Here is a 21,617-nt window from a genome sequence, read left to right as displayed (position 1 = left end):
CTTTACTATTTGAAGTATTCTTGGACCCCCTCATTTTGTGAGTACAGTTTTCAAGGACAATATATGCTCTGTCAGAAACTGATTTCCATTATGCCCTTGGATCATGATGACAATGCCTTATTGTGGCTAATGTGAACATCTATAAAGTTGGAAAGGAAAACATACCTGGCATATCCCTGTATTCCATTACTGTAATCAATTTTCTTTCTAAATTTAAATAGGTAAACACGTAATATCATACCATTTGGTGAAACTTAATGAACCCTAATGACATTCAGTTACTATCCAAGCTATTTTTAAAATTCTCTGTGTCTTCAATAATTTTGAAATATGCATAGGTTGAAAAAGCTTTAAAGCCAGAGACATTAATCCATTTGTCTACTTTAAATAACATTTATTCATGCTTGATTTTTGACAAATGAAAAGGAAATTAGCAGACATATAAGTTATACTTTGAAAGTAGAAATATAAAATTAAAGATGTGGTCAAATGGGCATTTTTTTCTGTTGTAAATCAGTAATGAGTAAACAGTAATATTCATACCAATTACTCATTGGGATACTATGACATATTAAATAATTCACTGAAATATCTTCCAAATACTACAGAAAGTTGCAAAAGATTACACGTAAATACATGGTTTATCAATTAGTGTGGTTGAATTACTAAGCCAGGTGAAGAAAGCGCAACTCAAAAGTTATAAATAAATCCTTAAATATAGTTAGTTTGTGGAGAAATTGGAACTCAAAATGGTGAGCTAAACTTGAACGGAAGAGATGAGAACTTCATGGTATAGTGATTTTGGTAAGATGATTACCATGAGTGGAATGCTCCTAATATTTAGAATTCTAGTAAAAATTGGCAAGGAGAAGAGGCATGGAGGAAGCTGTTTTACTCTATATCAACCAGGATTGTAAAGAAAGCAAGATAAAAGTTGACAATAAAAATGTAAAAGTGAAATACTTGGGCAAAAGATAAAAGAACAAACAGCCAAACAAAAGAAAAATGGAGTACACATCTGTTACAGAACATGGAGATTAGGGAAAGAATTAATAAACAGTTTTAATTCAAAACTAAGTTCTTAAGAATATTGCTGCATATTCATCCTAGAGAATCTGTGAATAAAAACTACAAGTATTTTTGCGCAAAAGAGACAAAAAATGTAAATGTGTCTACAAATGTTTATAAAATGTGACATAATGTGTAGTTACACTTAACAAAGGGATGCTGATATAAACATACAAAAATACTATGTAACCACCATTTCCAATATGGGGCTAAACATACAATTGATTTCCTGTATGCTTATTATATCAAGGCTAACCGTCAGATCTTGTGGTTTGCCTTTCAAAAGACATGAACTGGTTATACTATTTAGAGGGAACCCTGTACTAACCAAATTCTAAATATTTAAAAGCCACTAGTTAGTCTATTTTAAGGACTCCTTTAGGACTTGATTACAAAGCATACTAAAACAAGCAATTATTTTAAACTATGTTTTTATTCATACGCCATAATTCTTAGGTGGTTAAATTCAATCAAATGTTATTGGCTTTTGTCCTAGAGCAACCTCTGCTTGTATAAAAGTAATATTAAAGTTGAGTCACTTGCTCATTTAGTGAATATTAAATCTACTTTTCATATGGTACTGTGTTGGGTACGTGAAAGTAGATGAAGGTACAACAGAAATTAAGAGCAGTTATTATTTTTATGTAAAAGCAAAGAGAAAAGAATATGATAGCATCATTTAGTAAGAAGGGAGAGATTGCAGAATATCAATTTTAATATTAAATAATAGTAATGTTAAATATAGTAGTTCATATTTCCTATCCTGGAGGATAGTAACAGAAAATCTACTAACAAATAACTAATACAAATAAGTCTTTCTTCATTACTTTTAAGTAACTTGCCCTGCCATTTCTCCCAGAATGCTACATTTCTTCAGCAGTGTTTAAGTGTAATCAGCATGCACTGTGTTTAGAGCAGAAAACTAAATTTTAAAGGTTTTTAGCTTAAATATCCATACAATACTTTGACCCAAAGAGTCACTTTTCATGTTGGTTTCTTTTCTTAGTAAATGCATCTTATTCTTCAATTTTATGACTCACTTGTTAAATAATAGCTTCCCAAGATTACATAATAGATCGATGGATGGATATATAGATAAATATGGATAGATGACAGCATTACAGAAATAATTGAGTGTAGATTAAGAGTAGATGTTGGCTCTGGTATTGATGGTGGCAATGGCTATGACGATTTTGGTAATATAACTGCATTAAATATAATGTTAAAAGAACCCTACATTTTCATAAATGTATATAATTTTAAACTGAGAGCTTTTAAAATGGAACATGGGTTTTGAAGGGCAAGAAGTCCTAATAATTCTGACAGCAAGCAAATTAATATAAAAACTTAAAAGAATAAGAATAACAAATTTTTAAAATAAAGGTTGGCTCAGACTGGGTCACATAGATGGCTCAGTCCATTGAGTGGTTGAGCATCAGACTTTGAATTTGGCTCAGGTCATGATCTCATGGTTCATGAGTTCGAGTTCCACATCAGTCTCACTGCTGTCAGCATAGGGCCCACGTTAGATCCTTTGTCCCTCTCTCTGCCCCTCTCCCACTCACACACACTCTCTCTCTTTCTCCCTTTCTCTCTCCTTTTTTTAGGAAAAGAAAAAAAAGATTGGCTTGGACTGAAAAAAAATAGTTTGGGAAAGCCAACATTTGGAAATGTGACTTAGAGAATAAGATAAATCAGCCATACCCTAGTTAATGAATAGGTAGAAATTGGGAACTACTTGGATCCTATGTTTTCTTTGAAAAATTGAGGGGGAACATTTCCAAATTTGAAGGAGATATAATATTCATGATTAAGAAGAGATCAAACATATTAAAAATCATTAATATCTGTGTGTTATGAATATAGGTGACTTTTCTTTTTTTCTGTTTTTGGTTTGTTTAATGTTTAAAAAGGCACATATACTAGTTTTTTAAAGAAATAAATTAAAAAGTAAATATTAATATGAAATCAAATAAACACATAATTCAATTTTTCTCTTATTATTTCTGTACCAGTCTTTTTAACCCCAGATTGCTACTTTGTCATATACAAATAAAATCTTATTATGTGGTAATGCATGTATGATAGGGTTTTGTAAACTCCACATTTTAAAAATAATGCTAGGGGTGCCTGGATAGGTCAGGTGGTTGAACATCCAACTCTTGATTTCGGCTCAGGTCATAGTCTCAGGGTTGTGGGATTGAGCCCCACATCAGGCTCTACACTGAGCATGGAGCCTGCTTAAGATTCTCTCTCTCTCCTTCTGTCCCTCTCCACTACTCTCTCTCTCTCTCTCTAAAATAAAAAAAATAAATAAAATTAATGTTAATTGATGTTAGAATACCTAGCTATTTTAACTTCATTCAACTATTTAGTAGCAAAAAAATGACATATCCATTTTGTCAGTTGCAAATATGACTGCCAACACTCTCTTTAATAATTTTCTAAATATTTATTTTTGAGAAAGAGAGAGAGCGAGCAGGGGAGGTGCAGAGAGAGGGGAGACAGGGGATCCAGAGCGGGCTCAACGCTGATAGCAGCGAGTCTGATGTGGAGCTGAAACTCGTGAACCATGAGATCATCACCTGAGCCAAAGTTGGACACTCAACCTACTGAGTCACCCAAGTGCCCTTCTTTATTTAAAAAAAAAAACAACTTTTTAAGGAGATACAAAAATGTATCCCTTGTCTAAAATAAGGAAAAGGAGAGGCGCCTGAGGGCTCAGTCAGTTAAGCATCCGACTTCGGCTCAGGTCATGATTTCATGGTCTGTGAGTTCGAGCCCCGCATTGGGCTCTGTGCTGACAGCTCAGAGCCTGGAGCTTGCTTCAGATTCTGTGTCTCCCTCTCTCTCTGCCCCTCCCCCACTCGTGCTCTGTCTCTCTCTCTGTCAAAAATAAATAAACATTAAAAAAATATTTTTTAATAAAATAAAATAAGGAAAATCGACAAAAAACAGTAAATAATAAGAAATTGCCTGGACATTTTTTCAAGAATGAGCTTATTAAAATATCCTGTTAACAATTAGGGACTTTTAAGGCACAGAAGAGAGGGCATGGGTTTATTAAGAAGGAGTCATATGTGGCAAAACTTATTTTTTTATATTTCTTAAGTTAGACAGCTTTTAGATCATGAGATTGCTTTATAAGCAGGTTATCTTGATTCCAGATAAGCATTTGACAAGGGGTTTGTCATTTCATTGTATGCAAAGTAGAGAAAAACTGGCTGGTTGATAGTAAGTATGTTTAGGTGGATTTGTAGCTAATTAAATAAGTGGACTTCCTGTGTTGATTAGTCAATGTTAACCTTGGGGGCACCTCAAATGTCCTGCTACAACCTTGTGTACTTGGTCCTGTGAGGTGTAACATATTATCAGTGAAGAGATCTTCATCAAATACAATGCTGAAGTATAGCTGAGAGGGAGAGCCAACATCCTGAAAAACTGAATATGAAAATGGACATTCAAAATTTACAAATAGGTAAACACATAAAAGCTGAAATAGAAGATTGAGGAAAGAGTATTTGAAAATTAAGTTGAGATCAATGAGAAATCACTTATGGGATTGAGCCAACCACAAGCTCAATACAAGCTACTGGTGTTATGTCAGAGCTAATAAAACAATCTGAAGAAAAAGAAAGAAAGAAAGAAAGAAAGAAAGAAAGAAAGAAAGAAAGAAAGAAAGAAAGAAAGATTCATCAGAGAACAGTTTATAAACCATCAGTGATAGATCTAACATTAGCATAAGGAAAAAAAATAGAAAAATAAAAATACTTAAACCAGGAATGGATTTTTAGAAAATATGATTGCTGACTTATATTTGTAAAGCTATCATAAAGAAGAGATAACAAGACACACAAAAATGGTATTATGTCACTCTTTGACTATAAAATTCTATGGCTCTTATTTCTATAAAAAAGATATTGGCCAATAGACATTCATATATTGAATATAATATGAAAAAGATAGTGGCCATAGACATTCATATACTGAATATAATATGAACTTTGAACCTACATAGTCTTCAGATTCCAGCAAGGGTTACAAAGTAATAACGTGTATTAGAACAAAGGATGTTTGTTTGAATTGAGGTGAGTCGCTGTGATCCATTGATGAGAACTTCTTAATTCCAAAGAGCATGATATGTGTTAATTATCATGTTAACTGTATCATTCAACAAAAACATGCAAAAAGAAGCTAACCGTATTCTTTTGCCAGAAAGTTAATGATGATGGCATGAATTATGATAAAACTCTGTAAATTCTTGGCACAAAATGATAATTCTAAGAAGATTTATTTAAAAAAAAATAAAGATAGTGTTTCACTGAGATAATTTAGGTGTACTTTGCCAAATTAAACAAATGATTTATTACTTTCTATCCAGAATAATGGCTAATTTTTTAAATGTTAGTGTATATTTCTGCACGCACCATTTTTTTGCATACTAGGAAGAAAACTTGTTTGAAAACTTTATTTAATAAACACATTCCATAACTATGGATGTAGAATAAACAAATTAAATTAGAGTACATGGAAAAATGTAAAAGATAATCCTATATTGCACATGGCATTTTATGATATAGATATGTCCAACTGGATATTTATCACGTTACTTAAGGAACTAAATGCTAAACGTCTCTACTGAAAAAGAATGGACTCCAAAATTTAAATTATTCCAAAGCGTCAGAACAAATTCAAGGAAAGATAAACAATATAACACACATGCTGAAATACGAGGATGCTAGACTTAACATAGGGATTGAAACTTTCATTTACAATCATAACTTGAAAATAATTAAGTATATGAATCAGAAAAAGAAAACATTACTGATATGTGTAAGAATCATACATTTATTAAGAAAAATGAACCAAATGGTTAAAGTGAATGAAGATGGGATAAATACCCTTTGTTATAAAACTATTTATCAAAAACACAGAAGAACAGCTCACTAAGCAGAATATCTGGTGAAAAAACTTTAGAATGAGTAATATTTTAAAATTTTAGTTCACTACGTAATTTTTAAAAGCTGTTCATTTATTTATTTTGAGAGAGACAGAGAGAGAGAATCCCAAACAGTCTCCACACTGCCAAAGCATAGCCTGACATGGGGCTCAAACTCATGAAGCCGTGGAACTTGACCAGAGACGAAATCAAGAATCAGACACCCAACCGACTGAGCCACCCAGGCACCCCTTTACTAAGTAATTTTTTAAAAGAATAGTTAACACATGTTACAACATGAATGGGCACATACATATGTGTTATATGACACAAATACCGTGTGTGTGTGTGTGTGTGTGAGAGAGAGAGAGAGAGAGAGAGAGAGAGAGAGAGAGAGAGTTAAAGGACACGGTACCCCTACATTGACATCTCTGTATGTTTGAATATCTGGAATCCTTTTGCATGGAAAGGAAGATGATTTTGCTGTGTGTAATCAAGTATATTAATGTTTGACAAATAATCAAGTGTCCCTCTCTGAAGTTCTTCTCCTATCAAGAAGATCACACATTCCTATGTGAATAGCTATGATCAATGAAATTTTAGCAGATTTTTTAAGAAACAGCACATGACCTACTACATTTTTTGTTCCCATTACTAGATGATGGGTTGTATTTCCAACACAAGCTACTTGGTCCACCTGTGTTCCAGTGATGGTGACAAGGAATAAAGCAACATACGACTCATAAAAGGTACATTGTGTGAGTGAAAAATAAACCTTTATTATGGTAAGCACCTGAGACTTGGGGAGCTTTAGTTATTGTAGCATAATCTAGAAATCCTAACCAATATAGTATGGAATTGAAGAACTTAGCTTCTATTAATCACTTTCTGTATACAGCCATATAGTAACTAGAAACTAGATTCTATGTTTAGGAGTTGACATGTATTGTCCCCATGGTTATATCGGCAAAAAGACAGCAATAGCTCTAAAACAAAAAGAGCCTTAAATATTAGATAGCCTTAAATCTCCTTTTACGTCCTTTCAAAATTTGAGGTATTTGAAGTTTCCATTTACCAGTTATAGCCTTTTTAGTTAAAGGAGGATATCTTTAATAGAAACAGTAATTTAGGGGCCACAATGATCCTGCTGCCTAATTTGAGTTTATCTTGGATTTGAATTTTCAAACCAGAAGTATAGAAAGCAGAGAAGATAGAAATACATTCCATTGGTTATAAAATTCTAGTAATGTGAGAGCCATCATGTTTTGCTTTTAAATACAGGAAGAGAATCCCACAAATAATTTTATGGACTTTTTCTGAATATTTACTTTAAAAGAGTCAAAGATCAAACAAAAAGAGAATTCTTGATATTAAAAATGAAATCAACCTCCTTTAAAATTCACAATTCATATGAAAACCAAATTCTTCAAATTATAGAATTATAGATTGATTAATGTCCCATTAAAAAAATCACTAAATCCAATCTGTGCAAAACAAGAGGAAATGATGGAGGTAGTATAAAGGATTGAAAACAAATTATAGAGAACCTAAAAGATAATGGATCCATGTACTACAAATAGATAGAGCTCATGAATAATAAGTCTTGCCAAAATATAACCATTAATTACTTTGCTTGTATTACAAAATTTAAAACACAGTGTTTATTAGACACAACCAAATAAGTAACTCATATGTCCAAAGAAAGGTAAGTGTTACTGTGAAAGTATATGTTTGATAATTGATTACAAGTTAAAACTTATAGACAATCATGAGATCATGTGTCTCACAGAAATATAGTACGTGGGAGGGTGCTGTAAAAAATCGATAATAAATTCCATTTCAATGAAGATGATTTATGAGCTAGTATAGAACATGAATAGCACATTGCTTAAATTTGCAAATTTTAAATGACTTGCTTTTTGATTGGGCATATGCATTTTAACAGTAGCTAGGGAAATGTATGTAAATAAAAATACTCTATGACTTTGCCATGATCATCAGGGGAAGCAATGGAGAATCTCTCAGCAAATTTTGGGAACATTTTTCCACAAAGTAAGCAATATTAAGCCTATTATCAACTATAATATTTTAAATTCCATATGCTAAATTATATTATCTCTCGTTCAAGTTATAGAGCATTCTGAAATGAATCATTGACCCTTAAAACCAATTACTACTCTGAAATCCCACTACGATTAATAGCTTTTGGATCCATCCTGTGGTTTTCCTTAGAGGGAATTCTGCTTTACAAAGATATACTAAAACACCAAAGGAAGAACCATATTCCCATCTTCTTACATGATCCAGGAAGGATGTGGTTCATACAACATTCTACTTCAGGTTGTTTTCAACATGGTCAACATTACTATAGATAATATTCACAATAATATCATTTTTCCTACATGGAAAAGGAGCTTTCTAGATCCATGTCTCCTTTCAATCTATTTTAACAAGTAGCCTACTGCACATCTCATTCTTATCAGGAGTTGTGAACTTTCCATGGAAAGCTAAATATTTCATCTGAGAACATTTCATGTTTTCTATTTGCTTCTAAAGGTGTGCATTTTATCTGGAAATCTTCATCAGATGCAACAGACCTTTAATTTAAGCAACAATTGGATATGAAATACTAGATATTATGGCCAGATATATATTTTTTTAATTTTATTTTTTATTTTTAAAAATTTACATCCAAATTAGTCAGCATATAGCGAAACAATGATTTCAGGAGTCAATTCCTTAATGCCCCTTACCCATTTAGCCCATCCCCTCTCCCACAACCCCTCCAGCAACCCTCAGCTTGTTCTCCATATTTATGAGTCTCCTGTTTTGTCCCCCTCCCTGTTTTTATATTATTTTTGTTTCCCTTCCCTCATGTTCATCTGTTTTGTCTCTTAAAGTCCTCATATGAGTGAAGTCATATGACTTTTGTCTTTCTCTGACTAATTTCACTTCCATGAAATTGCTTTGGTTGGAAAGCATATTTAGTGGGAGGGAGGGAGGTCATTGCCACAGAAAGAATTTAGATTTGCAAAGCTAGTCCAGGACTCCGTTCTTAAGCATGGGGTATGACATTCCTTTTAGAGCTTATGTTAACTTGATGAACCATTTTTTTTTAATTAACTATATATAGCAGTTCAATGAACACTATGGACTGCAAAAAAGGAGGAAAAGCAATCTATCCTATTAAGAAGCTTATGAAAATTGTATAGTAAAGTATACTAAAAATACCCTAGAACTACAGGGTGAATAATTAATTATATAGTTAATAAAGTGCAATCTAGGCATAAATGCTATTGGAGACAACAAAAAAGAATCATCTCTGGGAGCTGAGATTAGGCTAGGCAGAAATAAGACCAGTTAAATTTTGTTTAAAACTGCCCACAATACAGAGAAGAAATATAGATTTCTCAACGTGAGGAAAATGTGAACAAACAAAACTTCAAGAAGGAATGATAAAAATGATTAAGGGTATAACTGAAATGATTAATGGACATAGATTAAGACAGTATCCATTTAATTTGGTAAAAAGACTAATGGGAAATTCAATCACTCGAAAGCATCTGTAGGGTAAAAAAGAGGGGAGAAGGAACAAATTTTAGGTGAGTCAAGAGAAAATAACTAGAAGTAATGGGATGAAATTGAGTATAGGAAATTTTTGAGTGACTATCATCAGAAAGGAAGCCTTGTTAGGTCTATTAGGCTGAGGAATTGTTTCCTAAGGGACATAGTAAAAAGCCCCTTTGGTTGAGCCATTTATGTAGACCAGACAAAGAAGTGGGTAATGGTATAGGAAACAATTCTATATTCGCAAAATTATGGACATTATGATCTAATAGCTTCTCTCCTGCCAGCACAAAAAGTCTCTAATGCATATAATTCTTTGGCTTCCAGCTTTTGCATTTTCTCATTTTAGGAAAAGCTGATAGAACACTGAACAGGAACCTTAAAAATGGACTTCTTCCATGTATTACTTCAATGGATTTTGTAACTGCATCACTTTCCTGTTTTCATATTATTTACTCTATTAGTGTTGGTGAATTAAAATTCCTTTAGCAAGAAAAATATTCCAATTTATGGTCTCCAAGTAAATGTTGGTTTGCAATACAAGAATCTTAGTGACACATTTCACTAGTTTACTAACTAATTTAAAACTCAATAAAGATTACTTTTATCCCCTTGGTTTGATCATGTTTTTAAAATATAATCATTACAAAGCTGTAATGGATCTAGCATTTAAACAACTGGAAGGGTTAGTATATAAAAGTATTGCCTTTACACACTTTTCCTGAAACTGATGGGCATTACAAGGATTCTGTGATACATGTATTATAAGATTTCTTCAGAATAATTTCATTAACAACATTGTATATTATGGTGTATTCTAGTGTTTTCAATCTAATTCAAAAGGGGAGTGATCTATGCATTTGATGAACATTAACCATAAACCTTAGAAATTGATCATCTCGAATAACATAGTGCTAAATATGCTAGACAAGTAAGACTTTTTTGTCTAAATAATTAGCTACTATATTTTGTCATGAGGATTTGTTTCCTGGAGCACGGAAGGATTTACCAGGCATTAAATTATATATGAAGTAAAATATAACTGAGCTGCTCAGGGGCATCCGAGTGGCTCTGGCGGTTAAATGTCAGACTCTTGAAATCAGTTCAGGTCATGATCTCAAAGGTCCGTGGGTGTAAGCCCCGCGTCGGGTTCTGAGCTGACAGTGTGGAGCCTACTTGGGATTCTCTCTCACCCCTTCTTTCTGCCCTTCTCCTGCTTGCTGTCTTTCTCTCTCTCTCTCTAACTAAATAATAATAAAAAATAAAAATAAAAAAGTTAAAAACAGCAATAAATGAAGAACTGAGCTGCTAAAAGTAGTTGATAATACTTTAGGGTGTTAAAGATTCAGTTATATATTCTCTTATTTAATCTTCATGATTACCCTCCAAGTAAACCAGCTCAATGAAATTAAATGACTTGCATCACTCATTTGATGCCAGAAAAGGATGCTGATATCATGTCCATAGGCATTAAAACTGGTTATCTTTACACTGCATCATTTGGTCTCTCATAGTAAAATAGGCAATACATTTTTTTAAACAACCTTTTCATTTTCAGTTTGTGGGATCATCCTTCCTGAGTATGGAGCAACATGGTATAACTAATGAAACTGACTGGTAAGTCAGAAGTGTTGCTAACTGTCAGATCTTGGGTAAGTTGCTAAATTTTGTGAGTCTCCATTTCCTCTACCACCACATATTTGGTTACGTAGATTTTAACAATATTATTCAACTCTAACCTCTGATCAAAAAGTATAATGGCAGTTTTCAAATCTGAAACCATTGAAAAAAACCTCTGTATCTAATTTTATCTTTGCAATTTTGTATTTAATGCTTTCTTTAGTTCTGAAAAGCTATCCAACAAACTTGAAAAATTCCTCATTTGTCCAGCAAAGTAAATTAATTCACCGGATGATAGACATTAATTAATGGGTAAGTAAATAGTAATTTATAATAAACATTAAGCCATTTCTGCAAATATATTGCTAACATTTTTATTTTAAAAATCCATTTAAATTTTCAGGCTTCAGGAATGAGTAAGATCAATATCTATGTATATATTTTTGTTAGGTACTAAAAACATGAAAGAATCAATGTCAATTTCCCATCAGCTTAGGGATTTATACTTTTCAAAGACAACAAAGTGATAGAGTTTGTATTCTTGCTCTCCTCTGCACTTCTTAGACCGCTGTCAATTTCCAGACTTGGCACTTTAAGAAGACTATGATAAACTGGGGTATTTCCAGAGAAGAATAGCTCTGGGGGTAAGGAGAGCCAAAATAACATAATATGCTTACAGTATTGAAGAAACCGGGGAAGTTTATACTGCAAAAATAGATTAAGATCATTTGTGATAGCCAACAAGGTACTTTTGTCTTTGCTATGATCAGTATCCTGAGAAAATAATGTATCAGTACAAAGAGGTGCATGAAAAGGCAAAGTCAGATTTATTGTGTTTCCCTAGCATGAGGGTATAGACTTGCGCAACAGTATCTACTGCACAACAATTCAATATGATATTCATATATTAGTGAAAATAACATTTGTTTTTATTTTTAAATGAATTCATCTGAGCAAAAACTAGTGTTTCCTGGAAGAATCATAAATTTATGAAGCTGTCAGGTAGTGTGGTAGTCTTTGCAGATATAGCATGAAATAAACCTACAGATATCTTGCCCCCATGAGCTTGTATTCTGGTGGTGTGAGACAGATAAATAAGAAAACAAAGAGAGTGCAGGGTAACTACAGACCATGGCGATTGATGTGAAAAAAATACACAGATGAATGAGCAAGAGGAAAAAGGCATCGTACATGGGTGGACAGAGAAAACTGAGGAAGTTACGTGTAAGTGAATATCTTACATATAAAAATAAGTCAGCTATGTATAGAAAGAGAACTATACAACTCAGGTATGGGAATGAAAGAGGGGAAAGAGTGGATTTAGAGAGCACAGGAGAAAAATAGCAGTAACCAGGAGAGAGAACCAGGCGAGGTGAACAGATGTACATAACACGGCGGGGGGGAAGAGAGCATGGTGGTGATGGACGGATAGGTGCTTATTATCTTATCAGAGGCAGAAAAAAACATGGAAGTATGGACTGAATGAATTATTCCTGTATCTGTGCTGCCTTTAGATGAATGAATCTGAGAATAATATTAATCTTAGATAATTATCTCAGTAATACAGGGACTTTTGAGAAATAATTTCCTCCTACTTCTAATATTCAGTATACTCAGGGGCGCCTGGGTGGCTCAGTCGGTTGAGCGTCCAACTTCGGCTCAGATCATGGTCTCACAGTTTGTGACTTTGAGCCTTGCATCAGGCTCTCTGCTGACAGCTCAGAGCCTGGAATCTGCTTTGGATTCTGTCTCTCTCTCTCTCTCTCTCTCTCTCTCTCTCTCTGCCCTTCCCCCACTCATGCTCTCTGTCTTTCTCTCTCTGTCTCTCTGTCTCTCTCTCTCTCAAAAATAAACATTAAAAGAAATTTAAAAAATAATATCCAGTATATTCACAAAACACTGCCCACAAATGTTTACAGAAACTTTATTTGTAACTGCCAAACCTTGGAACCCACCATGATGTCTTTTAGTAGGTAAAAGGATAAACTGTGATACATCAAGAGAGGGGAATATTATTCAGCATTAAGAAGAAATGAGCTATCAGGGCACCTGGGTGGCTCAGTTGGTTAAGCATCTGGCTCTTGGTTTCAGCTCAGATCATGATCGCACAGTTGTGATATCCAGCCCTGTATCAAGCTCTGTTCTGACAGTGCAGAGCCTGCTTGAGATTCTCTCTCTCTCTCTGTCCCTCCCCCCATGCATGCATGTACTCTCTCAAAATAAATAAATACGCTTTTAAGAAAATTAAAAAGAAGAAATGAGCTATGAAGCCATGAAAAGACATGGGAGGAAACTTAAAAATGCACATTACTAAGTGAAAAGAAGTCAATTTGAAAAGGCTACATATTGTATGATTTCAACTATCTGACATTCTGGAAGAGACAAAACGGTGGGGACAGTAAACAGACCAATGGTTGTCAGGGGTTGGGGAGTTGGGGGAGAGAGGGATGAATAGACAGAGCATAGAGAATTTTTAGGACAGCGAAACTGTATGATCTTACAGTGGTGGCTGCATATCGTTAAATATTTATCAAAACCCATAGGCTATACAACACCAGTAGTGAACCATAAGGTAAACTACAGACTTTGGGTAATTACAATGTGTCCGTATAGGCTGCCGACTGTAACAAATGTACTACTCTAGTGGGGGATGTTGAGTATGCAGAAGGTTACACAGCTGTGGGAGCCAGGACTATGTGGGAAATCTCTATGCCTTCCTCTCGATTTTGCTGTGAACCTAAAACTGCTCTAAAAATGTAAAGTTTTAAAAAATAAATTATCATAATTTACTTAATTCAATCCTCAAATAATAACATGGCATAAGTCTCGACCATTCACTCATCCATTCACTCATTTGTTCAACATCTATTGAGCACTTCTTATGTGCCAGGAAATCTTCTAAGCAAAGGGAATAAAATAAGCACAAATGCATTTCTTCATCAAGCTTGTATTCTCGTGGAAGAGACATTCAATAGCAAGATCAATGTTATATAGCTGTGGTAGCCACTTTCATATTTGATTCAGATTAATTTTCTGCCTTTCTCTGCCATGCTCTGCAAATCAGGTAATTACATCCTCAGGGCTTCCTTAATCTCAGAATTCCAGGTAAATTTTTCCAATTGGAAGCATTTATGGAATACTGGAGACTGTGAGGAGAGGAAAAGACAGTATTTCATGCATCTTTCCACTTTTGGGGGATTCTCTCACAGCAGCTGTGTCTTCTACTGCCTCCAAATCTGTAGCTCCTGTTTGACAGCCCCTCAGAGAAATGCAAATTAAATGTAAATTAAAGGAATAATGAGATCCCATTTCACATTCAGATTGACAAAAATTTAATAATTGGACAAAACCAAATGCTATCATGGATGAGAAACCATGAGATGATTTGTACTCTTTTGGTGGGGGTTAAACTTGGTGAAAACATTCTGAAAAACAAATCTGAATTTTATAGACAAGTTGAAGATAAACAGATCTTACTATGCATCAGTTCTAATTACACACTCTAAAGATACATTTGCACATGTGAACCAAGAGAAATATACAGGCATGTCCCTAGCAGTACCGATTTCTTATAATAGAAAAACAATCTTCAATCACCCTAATAAGCATTTTTTAAAAAGAATAAATGCATGAATAAATGAATTTTGTTCATATACATTCATGAAATATTGTATCAAAGTATAAATTAATGAATTAGAGATTTTAACATTAACATGGATAAAATTTTTAAGTGCACTTTGAATGAAGGAAACCAATCATAATATATCACAGAATACATACATGCACACACATACAGTCTAATTCCATCCATATGTTTAATAAGTGAACAACTAAATATTTTACAGAATTATATAATTAAACAGCAATGTAAACTACATATTTAAAAAAACACAAGACGATGGTAAAAAGAAAACACATGGTAGAATTTGGTTTGGGAGGGCGAAGACAGAAGAGGAATTTAATGATGGGCTCTCCGGCATTTACAAAGTAGTTGGTGATCTTCTCTCTCTAAGATGATTAATGGGTACCTGAAGGTTTATCTTTGCTATTCTTTCTCTCACTTATATCTTATCTAAATATTATTTTATATTTTTGTATTTCTTCGTAATTAACTAAAGCAGAGCTTTATTATTATTAGTGCCATGATATTATAACCAGTATTCATGATAATGGTTATGAATGATACTATATGGTACATGAAACACATTTCAGAAATATAAGAAGAAATATATAGAGTATATAGGCAATGCACAAGTTGGATATACCAGAGGCTGACGAACCATGGAAGCCACCTAGCAGAGGAAATACTAATTATCATGGACATTTCTCTGTTCTGTCATTCTCATGGAAAGCGGTTATTATTGGTTAAAGAATTCCACTTGTCCATTTAATGTTAAGTAGACCCATATATACACAGAAAGACTTTGGATAAGAATGAATATCACAATCACAAGTTATTTTCCTGCAAGGCTTCATTTTTTTTTTCCCAAACAGAATTACAAATAAACTATTTTTGTAAGGGTTTGAATCCCCAGGGAATAATACATCAATAAGATGAATCCACTTGTTATCACATATGTCTGCTTTTACAATGCAATGTATTCCTGTAAACCACACCTTCAGCTACATTTTCTTTGGCATAAAATGGACAGTACACTAATATTAACTTACATGTTTCAAGACATTTTGGCATTACTGACAAAATAGTAATAAAAAAAAAAAACATATGTCAACTTTGACTTACTTGACCTTTGCTAAATATTGGCTTCTTTGTTATGAAAGCATGCATTTAGAGAGAATAGCAACTCTTTGAAGGGAAAGCCTTCCCCAACACCAGAGAAGATGAAATTTCTCTATTCTATACCATTTGCCCCAACCAAAGTACTCGTCGTTAGAATCTAGAACTTACCCACATGTGCACGGAGGATGCCAAAACCGTAGCATATCCAAGTGTAAGCAGGGTAAAAGGTCTGACTTGGTGGAACCATTAAAGTGAGCTCTCTGGGAAACTTAATTATGGATGGGGATGTAATGATCTGGTGCAGGCAACATGTGCCGCAAAGTCCAGAGGACAAGCTTAACACAGGAAAGGAAAGACAGGTGGAGAAAAAGAAAGCTTCACATAAAAAGTGACAAAATGAAATTAGGTGAGTACCTGGGAAGTTTCCCTGAGAATGCTCACCTTTACCTCTGTGGAACTTAAAATAGTGCCAGGTTCTGACTTGTTCCTTTACTGATGTTCATCTTGATTGTTTAATTAAGGTTGTGCCTGCCAGGCTTCTCAACTGTAAAGTTACTCCTTTCTCTTTTGTAAATAATAGGATTTTGTTAGGAGATAGTTTGAAATTATGTAAATAATTACAGATGTCAACATTAATGTGTACAAGCATGTCTCCATGGTTCTTCGAGTATTTCCTTGCTTCTGGGAAATAAGATCTGTTAGTCTGATCTTGCATGTTTCTTGTCCCAGCCATAAAAATCAATCTTTTCTTCAAAGAGGCTCCCATTCTCACGTAATGCATGCATAAAGGTAGATGTTTGTGTGTTCCTCTGTGTGTAAATATATATAGAGAGAAATGAATCCTCTTGTATGTAACAAATCTCCCTTAATTTCTACTGCCCTACCCCCATCTCTGCAGATGCTGTCCTCACCTTGAGAGTTTTCTGACACCCCACACCAGACCACAGTGCCATACACAAGTCCTGATGGACCCCAACACCCTGTGTCCAAATAATCATATTAATTCCTTCAGAAATCTTCACATTTTATATTAGGTATAAAAGATGCTTCTCACCTGAATTGATTGCCTAGGGGGTGGTATAAAACCCAGGAGAGGTATTTTCAGACTGTCATCTAGGTTTCATTATCTTCCTGACTGTTAGGTTTTTCATATTCTTAGAAGGACCAAACTTCCTGTGTAGGATTATGATCTCTGCCAAGCTGAGGGAACATGTGCTCTCTTTTATTGGTTGCAGATGACTGACTTCATAAGGAAGTATTGAGAAAGGGCTTGCAAACTTCCAGTTACCAGATATGAAAATTCTTATGAATGTAAGTTTTCATAGTTTCCTTTAAACTAGGGAGTCTTACTCATTTCCCTCACTGAATGGATTAGTACACGCTGTGGGAATCTTATAGTCAAATCGGCAAGAAAGAAAATGGAAGAAGGGAAGTCGAATTGCACCTTCTGTGATTAAGGTATTTAATGCTTAAAGGTTTTTTTTTTCCTTGTATTTGAAGGATGGAGAGGAAATAATGAAGTGGAAGTAAGAAAACTAGCAATTTTAACATTTTAGGCTCAGGGATATTTTAGGGCTTGTAGAAGTCAATATGCTTATTTTGTAAAATTGTATTTTGACTCATTAAATGTTGAAGCTCATCGTGGAAGTTACCAGCCCATGCACAAGTAAATTATGGGAGAAGGGAGTACAAATCATTATCAAGGCCATAAATTAAGAGAGGTTATTCAGGCTGTGTGGGATAGCAGTCCACGGAAATGCAAAATCTCTTTAAGAGACACATCAGAAATCATATTTTATCTTGGCATCGCAAAGACCTCATTTGACTGACACATAATGGGCATAGTGTAATAGTAACTGACTGTAATGGTCATACTATCGCTAATGGGAATCTCTGGCACGTTGTGAAATGGGCAAGATTCATCCATATATGTACCACAGTGAATATATGAGTGGACGTATTTTCAGTCATAGAATTCAGTGGCATGGCCCACAATGACCATGGACCTTGCAGCACTGGATAATGTTAGCTAAGTTCTCTACATTGTGATGGGCCCTTAACTTCCTATGTGTGTGTGTGTGTGTGTGTGTGTGTGTGCGCGCACGTGTGTGTTTATGACCCTTAGCTACCTAGCACACATCCTCCTAGAGTCATAGCCACCAATGTCAAGGATATTCCAATGAGCATATCTGGCATGAGCCACAGTGGTTGGAAGGAAATATGTCATAGCATTACTTCAGAAAAAAAATTCAACTTATACATAGGCGAAGCCACATATCCCTTAGATAAGTGTTATCCTTCCGGTCTGGGTATAGCATTAAACTTTTAGTATAAAAATACTCATAGGTTAAATTACCAGAGTTTAACTAATGTAAAGTTAAAAATCAAATCACTCTTTACCTCCTACTTATTCTTTGCTGCTGCACTATTCCCATATCTTCTAGTCCCACTGTCCAGAGGTAGCAGAAACATGTTTCAACTTGCTTCTATATGGTAGAATAGAATTTATTTCTTTCCTTGTTTTTTTTTTTCTTCTTTCATTGTCAAGTTAACCAGCAGATAGTGTAGTCTTGGTTTCAGGGGTAGAAAAGGATTTCTAATGATGAGGATGTATGTCAGTGTCCATTTTCAAGTGACTTTTTGTTTCTAAACAAGCCTGGTTATCAGAAGACACTGAATAAAAAAGAAACACTACAAAACTAAATCCCACTGATAATGAGAATCTTATTTTAGATAACTCCATCCTGATATGGTAGAGTATATTTGCTCAGTGCTAATGACAAAAAGAGAGAGGGACAGAAATCATAAAACCTTGCTTTAGTAGAAAATAAATGTTTTCTCATTTAGTTGATAAGCAGGCAAAATAAAAAGAATACAATTATACTATTTTTAAAATTTTTTATTAAGCTTCTTTCTAATGAGTTATTTAGTATCTTCGAGATATGTTTGATTTTTCACCTGAATTAATTTGAATAATTGCATTAGATGATGATCCTTAGGTAAGCATTCCATTCACTCATCCATTCATCCATTTATTCAACAATTATTCATTAAGCTGTTCTTTGAATTTTTCCTCTTTAGTTTCTTCTCATCCTATATTGTAGACCATTCAGAAAGATTGAAAAAAGTTAGGAAGTTGTATGTCTTGCAGACCATGGGTTTTAGTTCAAACATTTCCTTATTTAAGAATGAATAGTTCCAAAAAAGAAATAGTAGCTTTATTACAATCGATCTCCTGAGCTGTCTTTGGGTCTGGGCCCATTGCTCTCCTGGGAGAGAATTTTGGCCTGTGGCTCTGCTGAGTTACTGGAAACTGTGATTATAGATGTGAGGCTGTCATTCTGTTCTAGGAGCTGACTTTAGAGCCAAGAAGATTAACTGGTGCCAGAATGAGAAATAAAATTCAAGAACCTTAAAGAAACTCTATAGAGTTACCTGGGATAAAAATAAAAGTTATTAAACCTCTTTTTTAGGTTCAAGATACAATCGAACCTGCCTTCTCATGCTAGCATCTCCTCTTTTTTATTTACATTAAATGATTTTTTTTTTAAATTAATGTTTATTTATTTTTGAGAGAGAGAGAGAGAGAGAGAGAGAGAGAGAGAGACCAAGCATGAGCAGGGGAGGGACAGAAAGAGAGGGAGACACAGAATCCAAAGCAGGCTCCAGGCTCTGAGCTGTCAGCACAGAGCCTGATGTGGGGCTTGAGCTCATGAACTGTGAGGTAGTGACCTGAGCCGAAGTTGGATACCCAACCAACTGAGCCACCCAGGCACCCCCTACATAAGAAGAATTTTAAAAAGAAATTAAATAAGGACAAAAAAATTAAAAGAAAGAAGATGAATGGCAAGAATATTTTTACATGCAGAATTACAAATGCAAAAAAGAAACACTCTAAAGATCCAGTTAAACTTTTTACATAAATGAAATCATCGTAACTACATGACTAGCAGAAGCCCTGTGTCTCCGTGATAAAAAGCCTCAGACCTTCATTCTGGGAGAGCACAGGAGACAGGATGAGGGTTTTCTATTCCTATTAGAACTCTGAGAATTTTAAGCGACAGGCAAGAATTTTTAGCCTACCACTAACTCATTTGGTCTGTATGTTCATATGGTAGCTTACCCCTATGGGTGATGAATGTTTGTGCCACAATTTATTCTGTGGGTGACTTTAGAATCAATAGTTAAATAAAATGAAATGGAATTATAGTAGTCCCACCTAATCCATGAAGGATATGTCCCAAGACTCTGGGTGGATGCCCAAAACCACGGGTATTACCAAACTCTATGTGTACTGCATTTTTTCCTATACATATCTACTTATGATAAAGTTTAATTTACAAATTAGGCACAGAAAGATATTAACAACAATAATTAATTATAAGATAGAATATTTAAAATAGTATACTGTAATGAAAATTATATTAATGTGATCTCTCTCTCAAAATATCAAATTTTACTGTATTCACCCTTCTTCTTATGATGTTGTGAGATGATAAAATGCCCAGTGATGAGACGAAGTGAGATGAATGACATAGGCTTTGTGACCTAGCATTAGGCTACAATTGACATCTGATGATAAGTCAAAAGAAAAATCATCTGCTTCCAGATCACGATTGACCATGAATGACTGAAACTGTGGAAAGCAAAACCTTGCATAAGGAGGGAACCATTGGAACTGTCTACAGACTTTCAAAAAGCAGATTCATGAAAATGGCACACCGTTTATTAGCTCTTGGAAGATGATGTTTGTTTTAATAATTTTGGAATGGGAACGTATCGGAGATGGTGATAAATGCATAGCAGGGTTCAGATGAAAAAAATGAGTCATGGTGTTTGAGAGAAGCTCTCTTTTAGTTGTAAAGTCCTCTAGTCTCAGAATCCTGGTTTTCTTTCTACACAACTCATAATTTTCTATCTGCATGTATATACTTCTATATCATCCAAAGTTTCATTATAGCTGTCTACTTTCAACTTTGTCCCAACTCTCAATTCTTTTATTCTCTTTGGCTATCTTGTTTGAGCTGACATTCTTCTATTCATTGCCTTCTCACCATCCAGCTTCCTTCATCCTGGTTTGGAGGGCTCTCTCCATAATCTACATATTACTGTAATAGATTAATGCTTTACGCATGAAGGATATGGGCATATTTACCTTGAAGATTAATAATAAAAATGTAAGAATTGAAACCTACATAGCTTATACTCAGAAATGACGATCCAGGCTACTTATAATTAAAGAGACGTACTATTTGCATACTAGCTATGTGGACTATTTAAACTAATCTCAGTATTCTTTATAATTATGGTTAAAATTGAGAAATCAGGTATAAAAAATAATAGTTCTGAACTAATACATTTTTCAGGGAATTTCAAAATTGATGTCAAGAACAATGAATGGCATTAAATGTTGATGCATTTTCATAATAGACTTACATTTATTGAGTATCCCAAATAATTCATAATTAGATGAAGCATAGCTTATTTTTTAAAATGATCACTCTTACAAAAAATAAAACTATTAATTTATCTCTGATGTTAAAAATTTATTTCTGAAAATGTCTTAATGATCTGGATATGTAAACAAAATTATAATTATTCTGTAATTCTAAAGCTATTTGCTTTAACCTCTTCAGTAACAGTTGGTATTTTCCAGGAAATCTAAAGGACACATGCTTTTCT

General features: G+C 34.2%; 1 long non-coding RNA gene across 1 annotated transcript; it reads left to right on the top strand.

The window, feature by feature from the left end:
* The first annotated feature begins 6,663 nt into the window (after positions 1-6,663).
* On the top strand, positions 6,664-21,286 carry LOC131511444 (uncharacterized). Its single transcript, XR_009261530.1, has 4 exons — positions 6,664-6,756; positions 11,133-11,191; positions 11,418-11,506; positions 20,545-21,286. It is a non-coding gene; the product is annotated as an uncharacterized LOC131511444 (long non-coding RNA).
* Positions 21,287-21,617: the final 331 nt, after the last annotated feature.

Source organism: Neofelis nebulosa, chromosome 5 (genome assembly GCF_028018385.1).
Source record: "Neofelis nebulosa isolate mNeoNeb1 chromosome 5, mNeoNeb1.pri, whole genome shotgun sequence".
Taxonomy (NCBI): Eukaryota; Metazoa; Chordata; class Mammalia; order Carnivora; family Felidae; genus Neofelis; species Neofelis nebulosa.
This window is presented reverse-complemented; position numbering and strand designations above follow the sequence as displayed.